Raw genomic sequence first — 6,000 nt, forward strand, 5'->3', positions numbered from 1 at the left:
CATTGCGAACCATTGAAAAATGTATATTCTTCACAAATTGTCACTGTATAGAAAAATCCATGCTGCAGACTTACCAATGGGATACCAAATCTGACCAAATCCAAATATAGCTGCAAGCAGCAATGAGGTGGCCAAGCAGTCAAATGACACAGAAAACATTTTAGACATCCTCAGAAGAGAGCAACGAGTACACGCAGCAAGTTTGGTGTGAATCCATCAAAGATTTGCTGAGATACGACCCAACTTCCTGTTTGCTGGCTTAACGGCACATTTTGATTGTCTGTACCGGGCAAAGGGTTTTGAAAATTAAAAAACCATGTAATGGGCTTCGATAACTGACAAGAGTCATGCGGGCAACTGGACCACAGTAGAGCTAATGTCTATCTATATGTAAAGATAACATCAACTCTGGAGTTGGGGGTGGGGCTTCTTATCCAACAAATTACATCCCTGAACATATTAATGGCCTACTACAATTGTAAATATCCTTTGGACCTCTTTTGCAATTGGGCCTTGATACTATCTAATGTAAAATCTAATATTTTCTGGCCATTCTGAGGTTTGTGGGGACTTTCCACACCAGCACACTGTTCCTTTCCTGTATTCTGCATTATTACACTTTTTCTTTGAAACTTTCATATAGGCCCATACTATAGCAGTTACGGATATACATAGAGGAAACTCAGGAGAGTGAATTTGAGATAATGGTAGTGGGAGGAGGTTGGTTGTACCTTTGTGCTTCTCTTTTTTGCCAGTCCTATGAAACATATCTGGGCACCACTGCTTTTGCCTGCTAGTGTTTGCAATGCTGGGAAGAAAACTACAGTTTTTATTTGATTATACGTTGCCCTGGAATAAACGCTGCACCAAAAATGAACATTATGTAATAAATGGCACCCTCGATTAAACGCCTCCCCCCAAAAATCAGAAAACGGTTATTTAATTGGTTTAAATTAAAACACAGTATTTATTACACAAGTAATTCACAAGTGTAGTGTACTATAATTCCCATGAAGCACTGGTAGGCACAAGTGTCTTACTTGCTACAGGTTTATTTGAAGCTTCTTCTCCAAATCCAATGTTAAAACTAAACTCACGCTGTAATGAGAAAATAAAGACCACATTAGCTTAATATGAACATACAATGACATGTGCAGCATGTAAATAACGTTCACCAAAGTAAAATACAGACACAAAACAACATACTTTGTTTGCTGGATGCTGTAGTGTACACAAGGGAATAGAGGTTTCCTTAGATTTCTAACAACCTCTATAACAACCTTAAACTTATCACTTAGAGTGAATGTGCATAAAGCTCCAGGACCTGACAACATCCCTGGCTGTGTTCTCAAGGCCTGTGCTCCTGATCTGGCAGGGGTGTTCACTGACATCTTTAACCTCTCCCTGTCGCAGTATGTCGTCCCCAATAGCTTCAAGGGGGCCACCATCATCCCAGTCCCTAAGAAACCATCAGTGAGCTGTCTCAATGATTACCGTCCTGTTGTACTCACTTCTGTTGTCAATGCTTTGAGAGGTTAGTCAAAGACCACATTACATCCTGCCTGTCACCTGCATTAGACCTACTCCAGTTTGCATATAGGCCGAACAGGTCTACAGATGATGCTGTAGCTTTGGCCTTGAACACTGCTCTCTTTCACCTGGATCAGAACAACATATACGTGCGGATGCTCTTCATTGACTTCAGCTCCGCCTTCAACACCATAGTACCATCCAGGCTTATCATGAAACTACAGGACCTGAACATCAGTCCTTCCATGTGCAGCTGGATATTGAACTTCCTGACAGACAGGCCACAGGCAGTACGGCTAGGTAACATCACCTCAACCAGTCTAACACTCAGCACTGGTGCCCCACAGGGTTGTGTGTTAAGCCCACTGTTGTACTCTCTGTTCACCTATGATTGTGCAGCCACTAACAGCTCCAACACCATCATTAAGTTTGCTGATGACACCACCATTATCGGCTGCATCAAGAATGGTGATGAGTCTGCCTACAGAGCAGAGGTGGCAACAATGACATCCTGGTGTCAGCATAACAGCCTGTTGCTCAATGTAGCAAAAACCAAGGAGTTGATAGTGGACTACAGGCGGCTGCAGGGAGAACATGCACCCATTCACATCGAGGGCACAGCTGTGGAGAGAGTCAAAAGTTTCTGATTTTTTGGTATCAACTTCAGCGAGGACCTGAGTTGGACCACCATATTGGTGTGGTTACAAGGACAGCGAAACAGAGGCTCTTTTTTCTGCGGTGACAGCGGAAACTTGGCACTATACTGACCAACTTTTACCACTGGACCATTGAGAGCATACTGACTGGTGGCATTACAACATGGTTTGGCAACAGCACTGCCTAGGACAGGAAGACACTACAAGAGTGGTCAAATCTGCACAGCGTATTACAAGGAATGCATTCAGGACCTTTACAGCCAGCACTGCAGGAGAAAGGCCAAGTGAATCATTTTTTGACCCTAGTCATCCCTGCCACAGTCTTTTCTCCCTCCTGCCTTCTGGATGGCGATAGAAGAGCATAAGGACTTGTACCAGCAGATACAGGGATCGTTTTTACCCACATGCCATCTGGATGCTGAACTGTCCTTGAAATATCTTTTTGCACTACAATTTTTCTTATTTTTTTATTATCAAACGCTGCACCACAAATGATAATTGTGTAATAAACGCTGCAGCGTTTAATCAAAGGAACATGGTATATGACAGCAATAATGTTTAATGTAACTGGCCTTTCTAACATTACAAGTGGCCCCAGCATTGCCCCTTATGGTCTAGGTGCATTGCAAATGAAGACAAGAGCCTTTTCTTGAGGTTGTCAAATCTCCCATGCAAAGTCACTCAAAACACGGGTTCGATTCCAGGCTCTGGCAAGAGTTTTTACCTCTAAACTGGTCAATATATACACATCTGACAAAAGACCAACTCGACCTTTGCCTGTAAACAGTGATTCTGACTGTCAGAGACCTTTAAATAGCCTGACTTACTGAAATTGGCAAAACTAGCCTGGCTAACGTAGGTCGCTTTCTCGGGGCATATGACGAATGAAACAGGCTCGCCTTGAAAATTCAGATGTACTGGCTATCTTTAGCAGGCCCTTGTCTACAAAAAGATGTCCTCCCTGAGGTTTTTGGAGTAGAATTGAGTGAAATACAAAATTGTTTACACACTGCCAGTGGGCGAGCCGATCCTGACTCTAAGCTAACGTCAAAACAATGTACAGTACCCCCGGTCCACAAATCACAAAAATAATCGGAGCATCTGGCTAAAAGCACAATTCCCACATCTCCTAACGGCTTCCCTCCTCGACCTTTTACGTGTACACGTAACTGTAAAAAGGTTGAACTTATGAACATGACGCGCCCAAGGAATGGCTGCCGCCTATGCGGTCTCCCTGCCGCATAGGCTTATTACAAAGACTTTCACGCCCCAAATCAAAATTATGAGCCGACAGGTCTGTGGGGAATTACTTTTTCTCCTAAAGGCTGCTCTCCTCGACCTTTTTGATGAACAATTCGCCGAGATTCAAAATGACTCACTAATTAAAAACACAGAGGAAAAAAGCTAGAGCTACAGTAGCTACTTTTCGAGTTCGGTTTTCCGTCACTTCAGAATCACGATCTAAAAGGTCTAAAAGTGCTAAACCTTCACCATAATTCAAGAGTAGTGTACTTTCACAAACCCAATCATTAATTCTAGCTTAAAATGTGTAAAAACAGGACTTACCGAAAGTGGCTGCCTCCAACACGGCTTTCACGGGACTCCAGTTGAAAACAACAATGGCCGCCGAAAAATAATTTATATTCGTAACGGCGAGCTGCGATTGGAAGCGAAATGAAACAGGGGCTAAAAAACGAGGGTGGGGGCTTGGTCAGCACACAATTTCAATAAAGCATGCGTGTGTCAAGGGGCTCTGGCCCCTTGTGTGTGTGAGAATGTGGAGCACGCGCGCACAGGAGCAAAGGGAGAGAGGATTTGGGGAAACAGCCCTAGAAATTAGCCAAGCATGCATGTTTCAAATATTCACTAAAAATCGAGTTTTCATGTTACAGTCAACTTTTTCTCAGATTTGTGTAGTCAACATTCTCAAGAGTCTTCATATGAACTAGTGATTGAATCAGAGTATCAGTTTTTGGCCGGCGGATGTGTAAATCATTATTTTAGCATTAGCAATAAATTCAATTTGCTTTATATCAATCATTTTTAGAGGTATGAAGTTGCCTTTGCACATGGTAACATGTTGTAGTGTCTTCCACGTGACATACCAAGTTTGGTGTTGATATCTCAAAGATTTGCTGAGATTTGACCAAACGTCCTGTTTGGTTGCTTTGTTGCAGATTTTGATTGGCTCTACCGGACAAACGGTTTTGAAAATCAGAAATCCCTACGATAACTTTTGTGAGGCTCAGTCTGGATATCATCTATGGCAATTTTGAAGAAAATTCGACCAAAAATGTAGGAGGAGTAGGGAAAAAACGCGTTTCCTTAATCTTTATTGTACAGACAAATCCAATATGGCGGCCGTTATAGCTTCTTGAGGCTTTTTTATTCCTCATGAGAAATAAGGCATATGTAATGAATTTCAGAATTTTGGGACTTATGGCCTGCAAATGGCATCAATTTGAAAATTGACATATTGGGGCGTGGCCTGTAGCGCCACCTATTGTCTCACATGGCCCATGTTTGGTATGGTAGTTACTAATGGTCTGCAGTTTCAACATGCCAAATTTCACAACTTTTTACGGTACTGGTCTAGGGGCTGCCATTGACTCCCATGGGTAAAAAATAATAATAAATATAGCTGCAGGCAGCAATGGCGGGTTCCTCCTCAGCATTGCAAACCATTACAAAATTGACATGACACAGACATGTATTTCATACATGTACACAACATTTCAAGACAATTGGATCAATGGCTGATTTGAAGTCATTTTTTGAAATTCTTCACAAATTGTCACTGTAGAGAAATATCCATGCTTCCGACATTATGGGTTCTTGAGACTTCTTTGTTCCCCATTGGCAATAAGGCATGCGTACCAACTTTTAGACATTTTGGACTGACAGGGTTAAAATGCCACCCTTTTGAAAGTGACAACTTTGAAGCGTGTTCTGTCAGGCCACCTGTGCTCTGGTCAGGCCCATCATGCAGAGATCCATTCTTTAAAAGCTTTGATTACAACATTAACTTTTTGAAAGTGAGGATACACTTCACTAAAGGAAGTGTGTAGGTTATGTACTACTACTGCTTGCTCTGCCCACACACTTTCCCCATCCATGCTGTTTCCCTCTTTCCCAGCGCAGGTCATGCCAAGGCATAAATGCGGCAGCCGTATGAGTATTAGAAGTAGCCCAAAAAACATACCATACACAGTCACACTGTTTTCAAAACTGAAACTGGTTAGAAGACCATGGCTATTAGAACTCTACCTGAATTGAGCTCTCTCTAGAGTCTCAGTCAAACAACTGTCAAGAGTCATGTAGGGAACTGGACCAAGGTATAGCTAATGTCCAGCTGTTAGCAAGTGTACCTTGTGATGGTACAGCAGCTTAACAATACTTTGTCATGGTCAGACTCTCTGATCCCATTAAACTACACAACATGGTGTAGGGTGACCAACAGTATTATCTTAAGTAAAAAACAATAACATTACACACATTTAAGTGAACGAACACAACAACTGAAATCCCTTGCACAGCTGTTGTAACCAAACTATTTTCCACAGCTATTTGCGTTTTTGGTGTGCACTGCATGCTGGGTACCCAAGGGCGCTGACGCTACAATATTTATTATCTAGCTGTCTTCCGGCTGTGTAATATGACGAGATGCTAGCGATGCAAACATGAAAGCTTGTCTCGGGGGGTCATGCATGTGATCTCACTACAAGCTTTTGATTACACGTGAGGACTGTTAGCAAAGTATTTCTATTCGTGTTTTGTTAGTGATTGAATGGTAATGTCAGCTAGCTAAAAACAA

This window comes from Osmerus eperlanus, chromosome 19 (assembly GCF_963692335.1).
Source record: "Osmerus eperlanus chromosome 19, fOsmEpe2.1, whole genome shotgun sequence".
Classification (NCBI taxonomy): domain Eukaryota; kingdom Metazoa; phylum Chordata; class Actinopteri; order Osmeriformes; family Osmeridae; genus Osmerus; species Osmerus eperlanus.